The following is a 23,729-nucleotide window of genomic DNA, read 5'->3' as shown; positions in this document are numbered from 1 at the left end:
TGTATGTAGGAAAAGGCTATCTCACCGAAGGCCTTTATAAGATGAATGTAATGACTGTTGAAAAAAATAAAAGTTCAAATTCTTCTTACTTGCTTGAGTCCTATAATTTATGGCACGAACGTTTAGGCCATGTTAATTACAAAACGTTATGAAAACTGATTAACTTAGAAGTTTTGCCAAACTTTGAGTGCAATAAATCAAAGTGTCAAATGTGTGTGGAATTGAAGTATGCAAAGCATCCTTATAAGTCCATTGAAAGAAATTTTAATCCCTTAGACTTAATACACACTGACATTGGTGATATGAAGTCAACACCATCACGTGGTGGAAAAAAGTATTTCATAACTTTTATTGACGATTGCACTAGATATTGTTATGTCTACTTTGCTAAATAGTAAGGATGAAGCAATAGATGCGTTTAGCCAATATAAAACTGAAGTTTAAAATCAATTAGACAAAAAGATCAAAATGATAAGAAGTGATAGGGGCTAAGAATATGAATCTCTCTTTGCGCAAATATGTGTAGAGAATGGAATCATCCATCAAACTACGGCACCATATTCACCTCAATCTAATGAAATTACAGAAAGGAAAAACCGAACTTTAAAGGAAATGATGAATGCCTTACTTATAAGTTCTGGTTTACCGTAAAACTTGTGGGGAGAGGCTATCCTTACGGCCAACGGTATACTCAATTGAGTTTCCCATAGTAAGATACAATCAATTCCTTATGAAAAGTGGAAAGGAAGAAAATCCAACTTGAAATATTTCAAAGTGTGGGGGTGTCTAGCAAAGGTCCAAGTTTCTGTGCCTAAAAGGGTTAAGATATGACCTAAGACGGTGGACTGCGTGTTCATAGGATATGCTAAAAGTAGTAAAGCATGTGAGTTTTTGATTCATAAATCCGAACATCCGGATATAAATAAAAATATGGTAATTGAATCAGATAATGTTGAATTCTTTAAAAATATTTACCTGTATAAACTTAGACATGAATAGTTTAGTGGAGGATCTAAACAACCTTGAGATAAACCAAGTGAGAATGTATATAATGAAGAAAATCCAAGACGTAGTACACGTCAAAGCACGTCAACTTCGTTTGGATCGAATTTTGTAACATTTCTCTTAGAAAATGAGCCTCAAACGTCTAAAGAAGCGATGCCGTCGTCAGAATCATCCTTTTGGAAAGATGCAGTCAATAGTGAGATTGATTCAATCTTAAACAACCATACATGGGAATTGGTTGATCTTCCTCCCGAAAATAAACCTTTAGGTTCTAAATGGATCTTCAAAAGAAAAATGAAAGCAGATGGCACTATTGACAAATACAAGGCAAGACTTGTAGTAAAAGGCTTCAAACAAAAAGAAGGCCTTGATTACTTTGATACATACTCGCCAGTAACAAGGCTAACATCGATTCTAATGTTAATTGCCTTGGTTGCGGTATATGGTCTTGAAATTCATCAAATGAATGTGAAAATCGCTTTCCTAAATGGAGAATTGGAGGAAGAAATATACATGGAACAACCTAAGGGTTTTGTGGTTCCAGAAAAGGAAAATAAGGTGTGTAAACTTATTAAGTCATTGTATGGACTAAAGCAAGCACCTAAACAATGGCATGCAAAGTTTGACCAAACCATGTTGGCAAACGGAATCAAAATAAAGGAATGTGATAAATGTGTTTATATTAAAGACACTCCAAATCACCAAGTCATTGTTTGTTTATATGTGGATGATATATTAATCATCAGTAGAGACATTTCTGACATAAATGCAATAAAACGAATGCTCGAGAGCAAGTTTAATATGAAAGACCTTGGAGTTGCGGATGTGATCTTAGGTATAGGAATCCATATAACTCCACAAGGGTTGGCATTATCACAGTCTCATTATATCAAAAATGTACTTGAAAAGTTCAAGTATATGGAATTTGGTATTGCCAAGACTCCATTAGATGTGAGCTTTGCACTTCGAAAGAATGAAGGCAAAAGTGAATCACAATTGGAGTAAGCAAGAGTATTGGGATGTTTAATGTATATAATGAATTGTACACGACCAGACATAGCATGCCCCATTAGTAAATTGAGTCGGTACACGAGTAATCTGAACAAAACTCATTGGATGGCAATGAAAAGAGTTTTGGGGTATCTTAAATACACTCAAGACTATGCCTTGCATTATAATAAATATCCTGCAGTACTTGAAGAATATAGTGATACAAATTGGATCACCGGATCGAACGAAGTAAAATTCACAAGTGGATATATATTTACTATCAGTAGAGGAGCAGTCTCTTGGAAATCATCCAAACATACTTGTATTGCTCGCTCTATAATGGAATCTGAATTTATCGCATTGGATAAAGCCGGTGAAGAAGCAGAATGACTCCAGAATTTCTTGAAAGATATTTCGTATTGGCCCAAGCCAGTGGCACCAGTATGTATACACTGTGATAGCCAAGCGGCTATAGGTAGGGCAGGGATCATGATTTACAATGGTAAATCTTATCACATACGACGGAAACATAATACCGTTAGGGAACTTCTCTCTAGTGGAATTGTCACTGTTGACTATGTAAAGTCAAAGAATAATGTGTTGGATTCACTTATAAAAGGCCTATCTAGAGAAGGAGTGGAAAGGACATCCAAGGAAATGGGTTTAAGGCATAGGACAAGTCAGTATGGCTGTAACTCTACCTAGCAGACTGGAGATTTCAAGAGCTAGATTCAAGGAGATCAAACAAAGTTGTGTCTGACAGGTTCAGCATTGTCAATTACCCAACCCATTCTCATGATGTAGACAATGTTTAGTAAACAAGGATAAGACTTAAGGTGAAAAGTCTTTTAATGATTATCTAAGTTTAGCAGATTTGATCAAATAGTTTCATCTATAGGATTGAACGTTTAGAGATCACCTATGTGAGGGCGAAGTAGAAGCCGCTTTAAGGAGAATATTATTAAAGGCCTATTCTCTAAGCTCTCATGAAACCAGGACATGTTCATGAATGAAAATAACAAAATCATGAGAACCATAAACGGTAAAAGGCTGGTTGTGTGACATGTGTAGTCTAGGTGTACACTAAAGCTCAACGGTTCAAAGATATCAAATCTACTGATTGACCGAGTGCATCCGATGCATGTTCACTATGGAAAGTTCAAAGGGAAACCCACTTATTCAGATGCAATCAGTCTTTGCTTGAAGATCACATACTTGTCCGTAAAGTTTTACAAAGAATAGTCATTCCCCATTCATGTGGGGGATTGTTGGGTTTAATTGGTGTGAATGGAAAATGAAGGGACACAACCTTTGAGGAAAAGACATATTGTTTTGGAAAAGGTGTGACTGTTCAGATAGTTGTGCCTGTTCAGAAAAAGACACAATGTTTCGAATGAACAGACAAGACCCTTCAAAAGGATACACCTTTTAAGTGAACCATTGCCACCTTTTAGAAGAGGCATCTGATGGATATTTAAACCTGCTTTCATCCACAGGTTTGATATGAATGAAATTTTTTTTGAAATAAAAATTCTTCTTGTCTTCAAAACATTCTTTGTGATCAATCAAATCGTTGTGTGAGTTCGACGAATCCAATTATTTGAGGTACCACTATAGTTGGATTGAAATGTATTTTATCCTGGGAGGAAGATTCCAAAACCTCAGGTACAGTGAGGAGAATTATTCCTTAAGGACACTCCGTGAAGTCGGGGGACTTGACTTTATATTTCTGTTTCAGCTTAATTTCTGAAAAAATAAAATACACTTCTTAGAAGGATCACTTTGATCTTGTGTTGAGGGTGTTTTTGTACTTCATAGTGTTCTTGTTTTAAACTTGAACTAGTGTTGAAGTTGTTCTGCCTAAATACAGATTCACAATAAAATAACAATCTTAAGGAATAATATTCTGCAAAATCTGCATTGCTTGCTTTTGGAGATTAAAGCTTTTAGCTTTCTACTCCGTTTGTACTTAACTAGTGATTCGAAGACATAAAATCTTCATCACAAGTTAAAGACCATTCGATTGACGATTGGAAGTCATAAAAACTTCATCGTTAACTAGAAACAAGAAGAAGAGTATAAAGTTGCTTAACTTTATAAATAGTATTCTGAAAATACTAAATTTTATTGTCTTGTGGTGATAGGAAAAATGACTAACAAAAGAAAATGCAAGATGCGGCTACGACGGTATGTTCACATAATTAAGGAGACAAAATATTCCTTACCATGCAAACAATATTCATTCACATGATAAGGGAATGATTGAACTAGTTATGAATCATCCCACCGCACATGCTTACAAAGACTGCTCAATCAGATTAGGAACCTAAAGTCAAACACAAAATATTTCACTAATATAAATATGGGCATTCCAGAATTAAGTGGTCTATAATGGACGAGCTGTGCATGCATAAGAAAAGAAAAAGTAGTGTGATACATATTCTAACAAGAATTTTATGCTTTTATTTTGTTATTAGATACTGGTGTGATGAGTGGAGCGATGATATATGTGAAGAAAGAATTCCAAATCAATGATTCCAAAACAGAAATATTAGCACGGATTCTACATTTATGTGCTTTAGTTGGTTCACTTTCTGCAGGAGCAACTTCTGATGCAATTGGGAGACGTAACACCATGATTGTAGCTTCAATAATTTTCTTGCTTGGTTCCGTTTTAATGGGATATGGTCCAAATTATGTAACATTATTAGGTGGAAAATGTGTTGCTGGTGTTGGTGTTGGATTTACACTTATGATAGCACCAGTTTATTCTGCAGAAATCTCATCACCTAAGACGCGTGGATTTTTAACATCTCTACCAGAAATTGGAAATTAGCGTTGGTATTTTACTTGGTTATTTATCTAACTACATTTTCTCAAGATTATACCTTCATCTTGGTTGGAGAATTATGTTAGGAATTGCAGCAATTCCTTCACTTCTCTTGGCCGTTGGCCTTCTTAAAATGCCTGAGTCTCCTAGGTGGCTTATTATGAAAGGCCGTCTAGGTGACGCCAAGAAAATACTGTACAAAGTTTCTAATACACCTGAACAAGCTGAAATTCGACTCAGGGATATTAAACAATCTGTAGGAATCAATGAAAATTGTAATGATGACATTGTCAAACTTCCTGAATCGACAAAAACAGAAGGTGTTTGGAAAGAATTGTTGTTAAGACCAACCCCATAACTAAGATGGATTTTAATAGCTGGTGTGGGAATTCATTTCTTTGAACATGCAACTGGAATTGAAGCTGTGATATTGTATAGTCACAAGATTTTTGCCAAGGCAGGAGTACATGACACAAGGAAGCAAATACTAGCCACAGTTGGAGTTGGATTGACGAAATTTACATTTATAGTACTATCCACTTTCTTGATTGACAGAGTTGGGAGAAGGAAGTTATTGTTAATAAGTTTAAGTGGCATGGTAGTGACATTAGCTGGCCTTGGGTTTTTCTTGACATTGGCTGAGCATTCTGGTGGGAAATGTATTTGGGCTTTGGTACTAAGTATAGTTACAACTTATGCAGTTGTGATGTTTTTCAACATTGGTCTTGGACCTGTTACTTGGGTTTATAGTACTGAGATATTCCCTCTAAAGTATAGGGCATTGGGTGCTGGAATTGGTGTTGCAGTAAATAGGTTGATGAATGCTACTGTTTCTATGAGTTTTCTGTCCTTGTCTAATGCAATTACAACTGGAGGCTCTTTTTTCTTGTTTGCTGGAGTATCTTTGTTGGCTTTGATATTCTTCTACTTCTTTTGCCCTGAGACTAAAGGGAAGTCTTTGGAAGAAATGGAATCTGTTTTCACCAGAGGCAAACTGTCGGACAATTCTAACAAATAAACATCCAGGGCAGGTTTTTGCATTTTATATCTGTGTATATTTGATATAAAAGGCAGCCCGGTGCATATATATGCAATTGATTCTACAGAGTTATCTGTTAGTTGAGGTACTCAAAAGCTGACCCGAACACCACTAGCAAAAAAAATGATTCTACACTCGCTAAAAACAGTTGGAACCTTGCTAATAAAACCAAAACACCCATATTCAAGAATCATGAAGTTTTGATTCTTGGGTGTCAAAAGCAGGTAAAGATTCAAGAGAAGACCTTCGAGGACTTGGGACTTGTTAGTAAGATCCATGGATACATATGCAGCACGACCCGATTTGAGAGCTTGTCCAAGAGTACCCTCTTCCTCATGAGGCTCAAGTTTAATAGTAGGACCCAAATCAGCAATGCGAACATGACATATTTCATAGCGAATCAGCATTAGCACCAAATGCCTAGCAGCAAAACCTCTTCCACCAGTCACCAAACACCATTTCTCTTCATCCATTTCTTTCTCCTATAATGTACAATGTCAGTAGCTTGGTAATTTGGTAGGTAGGTGGGAGATTCTTGAGGGTCTTGAAGATGATCCAACAAGAATTGTTTATACTTTCTTGATAGTATATGTACACTTGTACTATTAATTTATCACTCATTTGGTAGGATGGTTTAAGGTATAATAACTTTGTGATAAAATGTATATATTATTCTATGCCGTGTTTGATTAAGTGTATTAAATAATTATGAAATTATTTATCACACTATCTACATTATAATGATGGAATGCCTTAGTCCCAACCAATCGAAAGCCCCTCAGATTTAAACGAAGGGTTAATTTTATGGTTATACAGTTATCTTATCTGTCACCATCACAGCACCACGTGCAAAACTTTTTTTTTTTTAATGCAATTAAAGTATTTGGACTTTACGGAGTAGCTATTTTGATCACCTAGTCCAAAATTAAAATGTAAAATTAATATTATAAGGATATTAGGTAAAAAATAATTAGGTATTTTAGGGACCTAAATGTAACACCTCGTGTTTTTCCTAACTTAAAATTTGTTCCTAGAATGTTAAGAGTGTGCTTAAAAAATGAATAATCTTTATTTCATGCGGAATTTTTCAGATTTAGACCTTCCATTGTGTGGAAAATTGAATAGGCTTTCCATCAATACCAAATTCGCTCAATTCCGACACTCGGTGAAGAATTTAGAATATTTTTAGTAATGCAGTGTCTCACCTGGGCACGCACCGCGTCGCGGTGGATGCCAAAATGACAATTGTCACATTCCAGTGGACCTCCGTGATATTGGTGCATCGCGGAAAGGTCCAAATTCCCAATTGTCAATTTCCAGTGGCACAACGCGATAGCACTGCGTCGCACCAGAGTGCAAATTCGCACTCGTCCTTTTCAGTAGCTTAACGCGATTTCAATGCATCGCGGTGAAGGTGTAATTGTCGTACTCTTGATCCATAATTCGAATTCTTGTGTCATGACTTTAATCCTAAGTATGTGAAGTCCTTATTCGGTGAATAATGTTCATAGAAGTCACTTAGAGCCAAGTGGAGCTAAGAACATTAGATTCGTCCAAAATTTGGCATTTCAATTCTACAAGGGTCTACTTTAAACGTGTATAACCTTTTATATATGTGGAATTTTCATCCCAAGACCCACCAAATTGTAGATAATTGAATTAGCTTTCCAACGATACCAATTTCTCAAAAGTCCGATACCCGAGCGAAAAGTTATAGCCATTTTAGTGTGAGGCAGTAAGCTGCCGCGATGGTAGTGCGTCGCGCTGAAGGGCAAAATCGAGATGCGGGTTACGAATTTCTACTTCAAATTAATGAGGGGCAATGGGATCTTTTCCCCCCTCAACCCAGGTCGTAAAAACAGAGGATTAAGGGTGATATTGAGCAAATTACACCCCCTTTTTCATCAAATTCTCTCATCTAGAAACCCTAAGTTTCATCACCCAAATTCAAGAATCTCCTAAAGTTCATCATTAATTCTCCAAGTTGGGTCAAGATTCCAAGTTCTTAGTTTAAGAACTCCAAGAAGCCTCATTCAAGAGTACAAATATCATCTCATAAGCAAGTTGTTCATCCAAGTTTATCATTAAAGGTATGTGGGGTTTGAACAAGAACAACTCTTTCATTCTTGTGCCCAAAAGCTTACTTTAAGTTATAAATTTCTGAATTTTGATATGATTTCCGTGAAATTTAAGTTAGGGTTTATACCCCATATTGCTAATTGCATGATTTTGAGATTTAAAGTGATTTGGATATTGAGTTACATGTCTACTTTCGAATATTTATGTACATAATTATATTTTCCAGATTTTAAGTTGAATTATGAAAAACTGTGTTATAAAGCATGAACTTTATGGTGTTTGATATGAATTTGAAGCATGGGCTCAAAGCCCAAAGAGTTAGTCTTGATATTTCAAGAATGATCAGGATTTAAGTATCCCATGAATAGCTATTTTCAGATTTTGATAAAGAAAGTTGATCCTTTGAAACAAGCTAAGATAGGAATCCACATTATTCATCATTTATGATTTAAAGCAAGAAGAAGTATAATTGGTCTTCATTTTAGACCCTTGTATTGTTTTAAGGTGGATTTCCTAAAAGTTCTGAGCAAGTATGGGAGTAGTATTTAGCACCGAGTTGGGCTTGATTCCAAGGTCTCATGCCCCAGAACTACGAGCCACCGTAGGTTTCTGATTTGCCCCAAGTGGGTTAAGATAGTGTTCACTAAAGCTAAGGTTCTATTCCGATGGCAAGGTTAGAACAACTCTTCCCAACGTGGGTAAGACGTTGGACTCCATGTCAGCTTACATGGTTTATGTCGGTTAGAAGAAACTCCCAAAAGAAGTTCCCTACTCTCTTTAAGATAAAGTATATATATGTTTTGAAAGTTAATATTTTAAGATCTCCAAAGTAGTACGTCCCAAAGTCTCTAAAAGTGTTACGGTCTTAAAGTTCCTTAAGATTTAAAGTTCTTCTCACCTGAAGATAAAAGCATGATTTTTGAAAGTATTGTTTAAAGATTACTTTCGCTTATAAGTTTTGAGAATAAGAGGAGAATACAGATTTTTGAGTTAAGTATGATGACTCACGAGATTTATATTACATGTTTCACCATTCATGATTTATGAGATTTACATTTCAGATTTATTCAAGCCATGTGAGTCATTCATATTTGCATGCATGATTTATGTAAAGAGTAACGATATTGTTCATTTAAATGAATACACCTCCATATACTCACGACATCCTCAAAGTGTTGATCCACATATATGTCTATGTGCTACATTGTCTTATAATGTAGATACAAGTCATAGCTCACATATCATAATCAGACAGGTTGCAGCTTCCCGCCAGCAGAGGACGAGCCCTTTTTATTCAAGGGCTCAAGTCAGTCAGAGTTTGTGTAGTATTATATTTTCTTCATTCAGTCATATTGAGTTAGGATAGTTTGGAGTCATGACCCTACTATCTATAGTCCATACTAGTAGAGGTTTCATAGACAGTCAGTAGAGTCAGTGTATTTTATTTCAGTTTGTTTGTAAAAGCAGAGTTGTAATCATGTGAACTCAATTTGTATTGATCAGATTCAGAAAGAGTTGTCTTCCGTTGATTTTGTATAGTTTTATGCATCTATTTCAGTTGCTTTTGAGTTATGCCAGTAGAAGGGTTAGCTTGGGATCACTTGTGGCTCTAAGCACGTGTGAGGTCTTGGGACTCGTTTTCGGCGCGTTACACTAAATGAAAAAAATAAATTTATAAAATGTCAGATTAAAAGTTTTATATAATAAAATATTGATGAATAGTAACAGTGGTGATGGATAGTGTTACATCAAATTTAGCGTGACACTCTTCATACATCAAAATAATGTAAAAAAACGTATTTAACTGGAGCACCAATACGAAATATAACACCACAATAAGATTTGATGTAATATTTAGTGTAAAATTGGAGATGGTCTTAAGCTTGATAAGCAGCTTTCAATCAAGACTTGAGACAAACTAATTGGTTTTTCGGACTTGGAAGTAATTCACAGTATCAAAGCTTATATCTATTCCAACATAAGTACATTGTTTTATGTTTAAGCGTGCCTCAATGTGCGGCTCAAAACCTTCTTCTAGTCCACATGCAACTGCCAATAATTTGGCCTTCGAAGGTAATAATGTTCATTTAAATTTGAGTGATTCACAATACCATCAAATTTTGGTTGGACGTTTTAAGTAGTTGGAATTAATACGACTTGATATTGCATTTTTTATGGCTAGCTCAAATTTCACATGCATTGAATTGCTCTTAAATGGGTGGTTCGTTATCTAATGGAATAATGGATAAAAAGTGCTTTATTTTTCTAACAATTCCCCCTTGATTTTGCATCAATCCAATTTTGATATTGATTGTACTAGTGCTTACATTGTCTTCCTTGGCTAAGAAGAAGCGAATTGTAGCTTATTCCTCCACCAAAGTTTGAGTATAGGTCTATCGTTTGTTTCTACTAGTGTTGAATTGTGTTGGGTCCATAATCTCGTTCTCTCTTTGGCTCACAAGTGATCGATCTATTGTAACAATAATGTAGATGCGACTTATCTTTCTACAAATCATATGATCTAGCTGACGTTTAATAAGCCATACTCAACAGTGAGCAACATTTTATCTGCAGAGGTAGCGGATAAGAGTAATCAACAAAATTTCAACAAATAATATTAAAGTTTGAACAAATAATTTCTATCAGCTATAAGAATTTAAATGTTGAACCCATTATTAACCTTAAATAGGTTCCGTTGCTAATACACACATGCAAATTGGCCTGAATACCCCCAAATTAATATCAATGCTATCCATATAAACCCGACGTTAGATGCGGAAGACCATAGGTCAGTCTTATAATCAGGACTCATGATGTGTGACTTGTAATTCTTATTAATACGATCCACATGTAGTATTTATTCTTTATAAATTCAAACCCAACATTATTACGCTGTATTTTATTTTATTTTATTTTATTTATGTAAAACACAAATAAAGAGGGAATCAGTAGGTTCCCTTTGCTATCTATACATATCTTAGTTTTATAGTAGTAGTTTACTTATAAAAAAAAAAGATATCTAATTTAGGCTATATTGCATCGGGAAAATATGGAGAAGGATATTGTTGAGTATCCTACAAAGGAAGAAAATATGGAGAAGGATGATAGTGTTGAGAATCCTACAAAGGTTAATGGATATGCATGTGCTTGTGCAATTGTTGGTTCCATGATATCTATCATCTTTGGCTATGGTAAGTTCCCTTCTTCAATATCTTTTTTTTTTTTTTTTTGGTTAGACTTCTTCAATATTTTAAATCCTCTTCTTCTTCTTCTTTTTGTTTAGCCATCAGGTTTCGAAATTTACTGGTCAAATTAATTAATCAAATTCATATATATTAGATATGTCACAAAATATGTCTTATCATCCAAATTCACATTTAGATATATGATAACATAATTATCTAGATAAAATATTTCTTACCATGCAAAAGTTATTCATTCACATGATCAGAGAATTATTGAACTAGTTATGATTTTCGACTGTACAATTTGGAATCATCCCACCACGGCACCACACATGCATATGGGGTGACTCAATCATATTAGGGATCTAAAGCCAAATCTAACAGAGCCCTTAATTTGAATTGTGTGTATATATATATATATAAAATTTATTTTTGTAACTTTTGAGACGCAAAAATATTAATAGTAATTCAGTCAATATTTCCCAAGGAAGATTTCATGTAAAATTTGCTCCCTAAAAATATGCCTTTTTATACAAACAAAAGATTTCACTAATATAAATATGGGCATTCCAGAATTAAGTGGTCTAATGGACGAGCTGCCTGTGCATGCATATATCAATGATGCTAAGATATTTTTAAACGCAATGAGCGAGGGTAGCTTAACCAATTCGAGAAAGTCAATTGTAAAACATAGAGATTTTACTTCATGTACTTAATATTAATATAGTTGATAAGAAAAGAAAAAGTAGTGTGATACATATTCTAACAAGAATTTTGTGCTTTTATTTTGTTATTAGATACTGGTGTGATGAGTGGAGCCATGCTATATATGTGAAGAAAGAATTCCAAATCAATGATCACAAAACAGAAATATTAGCAGGGATTCTAAATTTATGTGCTTTAGTTGGTGCACTTTCTGCAGGAGCAACTTCTGATGCAATTGGGAGACGTAACACAATGATTATAGCTTCAATAATTTTCTTGCTTGGTTCAGTTTTAATGGGATATGGTCCAAATTATATTACATTATTAGGTGGAAGATGTGTTGCTGGTGTTGGTGTTGGTGTTGGTGTTGGATTTGCACTTATGATAGCACCAGTTTATTCTGCAGAAATCTCATCACCTAAGACGCGTGGATTTTTAACATCTCTACCAGAAATTGGAAATTAGTGTTGGTATTTTACTTGGTTATTTATCTAACTACATTTTCTCAAGATTATACCTTCATCTTGGTTGGAGAATTATGTTAGGAATTGCAGCAATTCCTTCACTTCTCTTGGCCGTTGGCCTTCTTAAAATGCCTGAGTCTCCTAGGTGGCTTATTATGAAAGGCCGTCTAGGTGACGCCAAGAAAATACTGTACAAAGTTTCTAATACACCTGAACAAGCTGAAATTCGACTCAGGGATATTCAACAATCTGTAGGAATCGATGAAAATTGCGACGATGACGTTGTCAAGATTCATGAATCAAAAGAATCACACGGGGTTTGGAAAGAATTGTTGTTAAGACCAACCCCAGCACTAAGATGGATTTTAATTGCTGGTGTGGGAATTCATTTCTTTGAACACGCAACTGGTATTGAAGCTGTGATATTATATAGTCACAAGATTTTTGCCAAGGCAGGAGTACATGACACAAGGAAGCAAATACTAGCCACAGTTGGAGTTGGATTGACAAAATTTATAGCTATAGTAGCATCTACTTTCTTGGTTGACAAAGTTGGGAGGAGAAAGTTATTGTTATTTAGTGTGATTGGCATGATCTGCACATTAGCTGGACTTGGAACTTTCTTGACATTGGCAGAGCATTCTGGTGGGAAAATTATTTGGGCTTTGGTACTTAGTATCATTTCAACTTATGCATATGTGGGGTTTTTCAACATCGGACTTGCACCAGTTACATGGGTTTATAGTGCTGAGATATATCCTCTAAGGTATAGGGCATTGGGTAATGGAATTGGTGTTGCAGTCAATAGGTTGATGAATGCTACTGTTTCAATGACTTTCCTCACCATGTCTAATGCAATTACTATTGGAGGTACTTTCTTCTTGTTTTGTGGAGTATCTGTGGTGGCTTTGTTTTTCGTCATCTTCTTTTGCCCTGAGACCAAAGGAAAGTCTTTGGAAGAAATGGAATCTCTTTTCACCAGACGCAAGAACGCAGACGATACTAACAAATAAACATCCAGGGCAGGTTTTTGCATTTTATATTTGTGTATATATTTGATATAAAAGGTAGCCCGGTGTATATATATGAAATTGAAAAGAGAGAATTTTTTCTTAATTATTTCTTTTTAAAGCTTTCCCACTGGTTGTTGATTGATGAAATACTTATACCCATGTCACACTTATTTAGCACTGATACTTTGGGGTAAGTGAATACTCCAGGTCACATAGTAATCTCAAATAATACTAAACTTAGCAACATGAGTCCAGAAATATAATTAGCTGGGATGATATGGCTGGTACCCCATAAAATGACCATCTCCTGTGTAACATGGAATTAGGCAAGGATGCTGGTAAGTAACCAGTACAAATATTGTCACAGGTAAATCATTTTTATTTTTTTACCTGAGACCCATATCACACTCATTTGTCACAAGTGCATTGAGGCAAATGGATACTCCATGTAACATCTCAACGACTATAGTCAAAAAAGATGAGTCTGGCAAAAAATTAGCTAGGATGATATAGCAAAAGTATCTAATATATATGGCTTACTTTATATGAAACTATTGGAACTAAAAGCCACCTAATTGAATCTTGAGGTTTCGGTTTCAATAATACTAGTAATATTCAATCCTTAAATTCTGGGGTAAAGTGAAAGGAATATCGTTTCCAAACATTAAATATTAGGGGCAAAGTGAAATTGACTCCTTAAATTTAAACAAGGGTTAATTTTATAGTCATACAATTTTGCCCATCACCACCACTTGCAAAAGTATATTTTATGATATTAAAGTAACTGAACTTTATATATTCCCTCCCTTTCACTGTCAAGTAATGTGAAAATGATATCTCTTGCCCTCGGTATTATAAATTGAATAGAAAAAAATTTCAAGTTCAGATCTCTTTTATATATATATATATATACATATAAAGATGTCTATGTAAATAAGAACACAAAACTTTTGAACAAATGGTAAATGGGATGGTCATCAATCACCTAATTCATACACCAAGAATCTCGTCCATGCACAACAACTCCAATCTGCTGAGACAGACGAATATAATGCGTTGAAACAACAGATCAGAGGATATGGACGCCTGTTCCTAGATAATTAGAATCACAAAATTATATAATTGGTTGCAAGTGAAATTTCGCGTAAAGCAAAATTTAGATGATATCTTATGCAAATATAATGCGCGATTAGTTTCTAAAGAATTTACTCAGCGACCAAGTATTGATTACATTCAAACATTTCCACCTGTGGCTAAACATACAGCAGTTCAATTCTCATAATTTTATCTCATGTATGTATGTACTTGTTAGTGAAGACTGGAATATACAACAATTAGATATTAATAATATGCCTCATCTTCATGGACATTTGATGGAGGATGTGTACAACGCTTTGGCAATCCTGTTCAGCTTTATTATGTATGTCAAGTGCATGACTTTATATGGTCTCAAACAGACGCCACGCCATTCAAACTTGATATCTTTATTATTGCTAAGCTTGATAAGTAGTTTTCGATTAAAAAAAAAAAAAAACTTGAGCAACTTGTTTACTTTTTGGGTTTTTATGAAGTGATTCGCCACTACCAAAGGCTTATATATATCTATCTTTATGGAATTGATGTACTGTTGAGGGTGATTTAATATGTGGTGCAAAGCTTATTTCTACTCTATTTGCAACTACAAAAGTTTTGGCCTTGAAAGATAGTGCTCATTTTGAGTAATTCAAAATAATACTATCAAATTTTGATTGGATGTCTTTAGTACTTGGCACTAACGAGACTATGACATTGCCTTTGCTACCAATTTGGCTTGCTCAATTTTCATGTAGAACATAAGTGTTGGGCTTGGTTGGAGTTGGTTTACCGGACCAAAGAGTGGCAAGCAATATTATTACAATATCGAAAAGAACTTGTCGTGAGAGCACCCAAAAAAGAAGAGACTCCAACAAAGAACCGTAAAGCATTGAATTGCTCTTAAAAAGGTGATTAATTCATACTAGAACAATGGAAAAAAGGGCTAACTACTTCAAATTTCTAAGCACTCTCCCTTTGTTTTGTAATAATCCTTTTCCAATGTTGATTGGGCTGGAAATCGTGATGATCGTACTTTTACTAGTGCGAAAGAAACAAATTTTCTTGGTATTCCAAGCTACGAAGAAGCAAACTATAGCTCACTCCATCAAATTAGAATATAAACCTGTCACTTCAACTGAAATTTCTCTTTTTTCGAACACTTTGAACAAAATTTCTGGTTTCACCATCATTTCATCTTCGCCTCCAGATTTTCAATATTAAATATCTGTTACTTTGACTATTTCTAAATTAACCTTCATCATTGAGAGGAGATGACATAAATAAATAAAAAACAAAGAAACGAAAAAGAGTTTCAAAGACTAAAAGTTAGACTCACCAATCCTTGGCTGAAACTACAATTCACCAAACACAATTTAAAGGACTCAAAATCAACCAATAATAATAATAATAATAATAATAATAATAATAATAATGACAATAACAAGGATAACTGTTAGGGACTGGGAAGTTTTGATGATGGACATGTGAATGAAATATGTTGTGCTAGTTGTTCCATCCAAGTGAATAAGAAGTCTGCGTGCAAAATAGGAGTGGATAACACTTATCACAACAGAAGTTGAGTTGAACAAGAAATCTTGCAGAAGTTGAAGTTGAACAAGAAATTTTGCAGAAGTTTGGTTTGAACAAGAAGTTTTGCAGAAGTTGAGTTGAACAAGAAATCTCGAAGAAGTTCAGTCAAACAAAAAGTCTGGAGAGAAGCAAGTAAAGAATGATTGAAACTACCTGGAAGTCCTAGTGAAGATAGAAATATACACCAACTAAAGGACTCTATCAGATGTTCGCTTAAATAGAAGAAACGACTTTCAAATGATTCACTCAATGCACCGAAAAGATAATCAACAATCAGCACAACAGTTCACTTACTTGAAGAATAACCTGACCCCTTACTTAGTAAGGCATAGAATGTTTGTAATAGGTAGGTTCTTTGAGTTATAATGAGTCATTGTTCTAGTCTCAGTGATCTATAAACTGAGTTAGGAGTAGTGTCTTCAATTTAGGGAACTCGAAGACTTGGGAACACTTATCTTGGGAAGATTTGTGTTTTTGTAGTATAGGAGTTAGAAGTTTTAATTCCTAGTTTTACAAGAAGTCTTGTAATATTGTTGATTATTAAGGCTCAAGAGTTAAAGTGAAGTTGGGGTTAAATCCTGTAGAAGTAAAAGTCATAGTTTTTTACACCTTTCTTGAGCCGGGTGTTTTCCACGTAAAAACACTGTATTCAGTTTTTACTTCTGTGAACCATGTTTACTTACCTGTTCCACAGATAGGCAACCAGTAGAGTTAAATATTAAAATTAGTAGGGCATACACTCTAACAAGTGGTATCAGAGCGAGGTTGTCTTAAATAAGGTTAGCACCTAAGAAAAGATTAATGATGAATTCCGCACCTCCTACTGGTCACAGTGAAGGTCAGTCAACTGCTAGACCTCCACTCTTTGATGGCTTTCACTTTATCTGGTGGAAAGCAAGAATGGAGATGTTCATCCAAGGTGAGGACTATGAATTGTGGGATAGGATTACTGATGGTCCCACTATTCCAATGAAATTTGTTGATGGTGAACCAGTCAAGAAAGTAAGGAGTGAATTTACTCCTGATGACTTATTGGCCTTGAAGAAAAATGCTAAGGCCAAGAACATCTTGGTCTGTAGATTAGGACCTGCTGAATATAACAGGGTATCAACTTACACCACTGCTAAGAAAATTTGGGATACACTAGTGAATGCTCATGAAGGTACCTCTAAAGTAAGAAAATTCAGGATTTCTCTTCTTTTTACTGAGTATGAGGCATTTAAAATAAATGAAAATGAAACCCTACATGAGATGATGAAAAGACTTACCACCTTAACAAATGAGTTGACTTCCTTAGGAAAAGTCATCTCTAAGGAGGAACAAGTCGAAAAGGTACTAAGGGTATTACCTAAATCAAAATAGAATGTTATGGTGACTGGAATCAGGAAGGCAAATAAGGATCTTGCAGGTATGACCCTGGATGAGCTAATAGGGAACTTAAGAACTTACGAAATGGAAGTAGATGGAACCAAAGAACAAGAATCTCCTGAGAAAATCTTGGCATTAAAAGCTTCTAATAGTGATGAGGAATTTGAACTTGATAAGGAACAAGTTGCTTTCATAACTAAGAACTTCAGCAAATTCTTTAAGAAAAAAAAGGGAACAGGTAGTAAGAAACGTTCCAATGACAATCCAAATGGTTGCTACAAGTGTGGCAAAACTGATCATCAAATCAGAGACTGTCCAGTCTGGGAAATAGAATGGATGAACGAAAGGGCTGAAAGGAACATAAAGAAAATCACTGGTCATCATAAATTTCACCATGGCATCTTATTCTTCACCACCTACTGACTCCACTTGTACTTCACCAAAAACCATTATTCTTCATCCTAATATTACCTTACCTCCTTTTATTCATCCCCCACCTTCTATCAAGCTATCCAATTTTGCATTATTCCAGAATTTGCAAAACCCTTTTGCAAATTTTTCTTTCAAACCCTCACCCTTCTCTGAATCTGCACTGCTACCTCCAATCCCTCATCAGATTCTTGATCAAGATGACACTCCCATTGATCGAGATGATATCCCTATTGCTAATTTAGTTCCACAAAGATCCAGATCCAAGCCACAGAAAAAACCCTCTTCAATCTCCATTGAAGCTGATGATATCGTCCATGTTGAACCTTTCCATGTTACTTCTACTCCTCGTACTCCTCATACTCGAGGAAAGAAGCAATGAGAAGATGCTTCTCTGGAAGAAGCACTTCGTGCTAGTAAAAATAAACGGATTGCTACCTCTGGTCCCTCATCTCCTCAAGCATCCTCCCCTGATATCCTTCTTCATTCAGTAAGGAAGAATAAAACTATTTTGGCAAAAATTCCTAAATCGTCCTTGTCCCATAAATCGTCTTCCCAACCTACTTCAAAAACTTTATCTTCCTCAAAACCCACAACTACTGTTAAAGCCTCATCTTTCTTAAAAGTTTCCTCATCATCTATATCATGTCCGAAGAAACAAGTCCCCAAACCTGTTTCTTCTGACTCATCAAACTCAGATCGTAACTATCTTCTTGCTACTCCTCCTACTCCATCCACTGAAATTAATCCTGATCTTGACATTGATTTTGATGTTGATACTCCTACCGATAAGTCTTCTCAGTCAGCACATGTTCTCCACTTTCTAAAATGAAAGTTGGCTAGAGAAAGGGTTGTCACTGGTTTTGAGGGGCCCTAATATGGATATCCTGGTCACAAAATTAAGAATTCAAGGGTGGTCACACCTGTTTCTGCAAGGTGATCATCAAATTAAGTTTGGAAAGGATGAAGTTTATGAGTTTTACACAAATGGAGTTGCTATTGGGGAAATGTTCTTTTAATATCCCGTACTTCTACCTAGCTTAAATTCATCCCAACAATGTTAAAGACTTGTTTTAATGATGAATCCACTTTTATACATGTGTTATTTTCAATATTTTCACTCTTTGTCATGTGGAAAATTGAATAAGCTTTCCATCGATACTAAATTTGCCCAAATCCGATACCCGGACGAAGAGTTAGAGCCTTTTTAGTAAGACAATGTCCCACTTGAGCCATCAGCGCATCGCGGAGCAGGTCAAAATGGCCATCGTCAAAATCCAGTGTGCCTCCGCGATTATGGCGCATCGCGCCAAGGCTCAAATTCAGAATTGTCCTTTTTCCAGTGTCTCAGCGCGATATCTCCGCTTCGCGCCAAACTTCTAGGTCACAAATAAAGTGGCAATGCGATAGTTCCGCATCGCGCCGCCGTGCAATTTCCCATTTGTCACTTTCCAGTGACCTGGTGAGATAGTGGCGCCCCGTGCCAAGGATGAAAATCAAAAAAATTTCACAGAATTAAAATACGCGTCCAAGGGTTAAAAGGGTTAATTCCATCCCTATATAAACCCAATAACACGTGATTCAGTCATATTTCACCCAAAATATATTGTTTCTCTCAAGTTACTCTCAAGAAAAAACTAGGGTTTTCAATTGAGAATTCAAATCCAAGACTCAAATTCAAGAATCTCTCCATTAATCTTCGTAGAATCAACAACTAAGGTATGCACAGTGTTGATTCATGGACTTCTTTCGTCCATGAAGCTCAAGAACCCTATTTTAAACTATATGTCATGATGCCATTGTTTTGAATTGACTATGTTCATGTTGTTATTGTTGTATGATTATCAAGATTGCATTTTTATCATGTTTTCATAAAACTATGTTAGTATATGGTTGAAATTCATGCAATTGAGTTAAATTGTGGAACCATGTTGTATTAAATTGATGATCATACCTATGCCCTAAGTGTTCATGCAAGGTGTTTGATAATATGCCCCAATGAATGAATGATGATCAAGTACTTAGTTTCCATGTGTCAAGATTATGTCATGTCTCTTAAGTTATGCTATACCTACCTGATTATGATGATTCCCATGCAAAAACTATGCATTGTGATTGCTTGATGAGATGTTCATAAGATTAGAAGCATAAAATTATTCCATGTTTATACGCATTACTATCTATGTACAGCATTATGATGATCATGTTCTTCATGAAATCCCCAACTATGAAATTATGAATTGTTGATATTGGTCATGTGATCAAAAATATCAAGCCTTGTCAGTTTCATCTTATCGAGTCTTGGGGGTACTTGTACCCGACAATTTAGCTGTGTGCCTAGAGTCATGTCATGTTTTCACGATAATCTCAGTCAAGCCATGATCAGTAGAATTTAGTAAGTCGCATGACTCAGGAAAACTCAGTAAACTCTGTATTAGTCCAGTCTCTTCCAGAAATCTTTGAAATCTTAATAATCTCAGTAGTTCAGTAATCTCAGTGATCTCAGTACTCAGTAATCTCGTTAACCTCAGTATTCCCAGAAATCTTAGTAACTTTAGTACTATCCTCAGTCCTCAGATCTCAGTAGCATTTCGTCAGTCAACGAAACTTAGTGAAATCAGTTTAGCTCCACTAAACAATACCATTAGTGTCAGTTCAGTTCAGTTCAGTTAGTCAGTTCAGTATCTATTCAGTTGGGAGTAGTATTCAGCACCGAGTGAACCCAAGGATGGGGACTCGCCTGTTATTTAGTGGAGGGTGTGATCCTTAAAAGCAATCCTTGCATTCCAGAACTACGTAGCCAGCGTAGATTGAGATATTTTCCTATGCGTAGGGCTACTAATACATCTCATCTCGTTTGGGGTTATTCCTACAGGAGGGTTGACGAAAGAGCTTCCCATCAGAGAGGGTTACCTCACAGCTTGTCTTTACCTGTGGCTCAATACTGACACTCTTCGAACTGGGGTTACAGGTTGGACCCCACCAGTAAAGTTTTGTGGCATGTCGATTAAATGATTACCTTCCACAGTCTCAGTTTCAGTCTCAGTCTCAGTCTCAGTAATAGAACTCAGATAGTTCTACAAATTTTAAGACTATTAGATACAGTCACTCAGTACAGTACGAAACTCAGCTAGTTCCATCAGAACTTAGACTGTCAGATACAGTCGCTCAGTATCAGCCTACTAGTTATACGAAACTCATGTTATCAGTATTCAGATTTAGGACTGTCAGATACAGTCAATCAGATCAGTTCTTCATAATTAGAACTATCATAAATAAATATTCAGATATCCATATCAGTAAACTCAGTTGTCAATTTATCAGTAATACAGTTAATCTGTATTCCAGTAATAGTTAACTTAGATATCAGTAAATCCTTGTTATCAGTAAACTTAGTAGTCAGAACTCAGTATTCAGTCCTATCACGATGTCAGTCACAGTTACATATTCATGCATGTATTCTCACGTTCATGTTATTCAGTCAGTTAGTATCGTTCATGCATAATTGTATTTAGCCTACCTCACTTGCATACCAGTACATTCAATGTACTGACACATTTGCGCTATGGTGTTTTATACCATAGGTTTAGGAGTACGAGCTCCGGAGCATCTTTAGTAGATCAGACGTTTAGCAACCATACTAGCAATGAGTCCTCATCATTCGAGGATGGCATGATTATTTTATTACTTTATTATTTCAGTAGTTCGGAGTTAGTTGGGGACATATCCCATCAACTCCACAGTTTTCAGACAGTTTAGAGGTTTTCAGACTATAACATATTTTTCAGGCAGTTTTACTTTAGTTTTGGGTATTGTTATACCCTATTATAGATATTATTTATATTCAGTATTAGTTTAGTTTTGAACCTTATGGCCTTATAGCTTATATTTCGCATAATTACAGTATATTATTCAGTGCTCAGTTATAGATATCAGTCATAGGTTAGATTGTGGGCCTTCAGGGTCATAAGCACCATGTTGCATTCTGGATATCAGATTCGGGGTGTTACAGTTCTCTACCACAGTTCATGGGAAAATCATTAATCTCTATCCAGCTGATTTAGCTAGGATTCTGCATGTTCCTTCTGGAGGTTGGGCACATTATGTGAAAGGTTCTTGACTACCTCTTGAAAATATCCCATCTGCTCTTAATATCTTTAGGAAATCCTCATCTTCTTGCTCATCGTAGGGTCTTGAAGAATGAAATGTCCCCCCTTTATCAATTTTATTTTGATGTGGTTCACAAATGATCCTTCCTAGGTAGGAAAGGAGAACAATTGCCAATTTTCTTGATCTCACCTTGATGGAACTATTAGATTCTCAAATCCCCATTGACCTACCTAGACTCATCATCAAGCACATGCAAAGGGTCTTCCTCCAAGATGTAAATGGCCATGCTTTGCCATATGAGTTCTGGTTTGCCCCTGTTTTTGAGGATTTTCATGTTCCTGTCAAAGTGTGGTCACTGCAAACCACAAAGGATGTTATTGGATCTGTGAACCATGCTATGTTACCTGTTGCTATGAGGAGTGCTGACTGCCAAGCAAGGTGAGGTAGAAGTGGCACAAACTACATTGAAGGCTGCCCAGGCAGCTTATGAGGAGGAGAAATAGGTCCTTCAAGCTCAAATTGCTTCCCTCACAGTCATCTTGGAAAAAGAAAGAGCTGAAAATGTTGATATCATTAGGAATCTAACCTTCCTTATCCCCTCTTCCTCATCCACTTAAGCCCTTCTTAGTGCCTTAGGCATCTTTCCTCATTGTCTCTTCGTCCTAGCTGTTTCTTCTTTGATGCTATTATTGGTTTATGATAAATTGTACCTTGTTCTATGACTGCAATGGATTTTCTTCTACTTAATGTGTTCTGCTTCTATTTTTTTAAATGCATAGTTGTTCTTTTGCTTTGATTCTTGAATATTTTAGTGATATACCCAGTGGCCATGAATTATTGGACTATTTTTACTTGGTGTTCCAGCTTTTCGATGATGTCAAAAGGGGGAAGAACAGATTATACAATGCTTATAACCCAACTTAACTTGTTTCATTCTGTGATTTTCTATTTTGATTCCTTTACTGCGTATGTCAGGATTGAATAACTAGGTGCTGAGCTGCTAAGTTTGTCATCATCAAAAAGAGGGAATTTGTTAGGGACTGTGAAGTTTTGATGATGGACATGTGAATGAAACATGTTGTGCTATCTGTTCCATCCAAGTGAACAAAGTTACAGGCAAGTTATTGAAAAGATGACTCTGCGTGCAAAATAGGAGTGGATAACACTTATCACAATAGAAGTTGAGTTGAACAAGAAATCTTGCAGAAGTTGAAGTTGAAGTTGAACAAGAAGTCTTGCAGAAGTTTGGTTTGAACAAGAAGTTTTGCAGAAGTTGAGTTGAACAAGAAATCTCGAAGAAGTTCAGTCAAACAAGAAGTCTGGAGAGAAGGCAGTAAAGAATGAGTGAAACTATCTGGGAGTCCTAGTGAAGATAAAAATATACATCAACTAAAGGACTCTATTAGATGTTGGCTTAAATAGAAGAAATGACTTTCAAAGGATTCACTCAATGCACTGAAAAGGTAATCAGCAATCAGCAAAACTGTTCACTTACTTGAAGAAGAACCTGATCCCTTACTTAGCAAGTCATAGACTGTTTGTAATAGGTAGGTTCTTTGAGTTGTAATGAGTCATTGTTCTAGTCTCAGTGATCTATAAATTGAGTTAGGAGTTGTGTCTTCAAGTTAGGGAACTCGAAGACTTGGGAACACTTATCTTGGGAAGATTTGTGTTTTTGTAGTATAGGAGTTAGAAGTTTTAATTCCTAGTTTTACAAGAAGTCTTGTAATATTGTTGATTGTTGAGGCTCAAGAGTTAAAGTGAAGTTGAGGTTAAATCCTGTAGAAGTACAGGTTGTGGTTTTTTACACCTTTCTTAAGCCGGGTGTTTTCCAAGTAAAAACACTGT

At 35.7% G+C, this 23,729-nt stretch overlaps 2 pseudogenes; both read left to right on the top strand.

Annotated features, from left to right (window-relative positions):
* Positions 1-5,843, top strand: part of LOC107859690 — an 8,526-nt pseudogene extending 2,683 nt beyond the window's left edge.
* A 4,988-nt stretch (positions 5,844-10,831) lies between these two features.
* On the top strand, positions 10,832-13,435 carry LOC107861277 (annotated as a pseudogene).
* The last annotated feature ends 10,294 nt before the right edge of the window (positions 13,436-23,729 follow it).

Source organism: Capsicum annuum, chromosome 2, assembly GCF_002878395.1.
Source record: "Capsicum annuum cultivar UCD-10X-F1 chromosome 2, UCD10Xv1.1, whole genome shotgun sequence".
Classification (NCBI taxonomy): Eukaryota; Viridiplantae; Streptophyta; class Magnoliopsida; order Solanales; family Solanaceae; genus Capsicum; species Capsicum annuum.
Note: the sequence above shows the minus strand (reverse complement) of the source record. Positions and strands in the feature narration are given on the sequence as shown.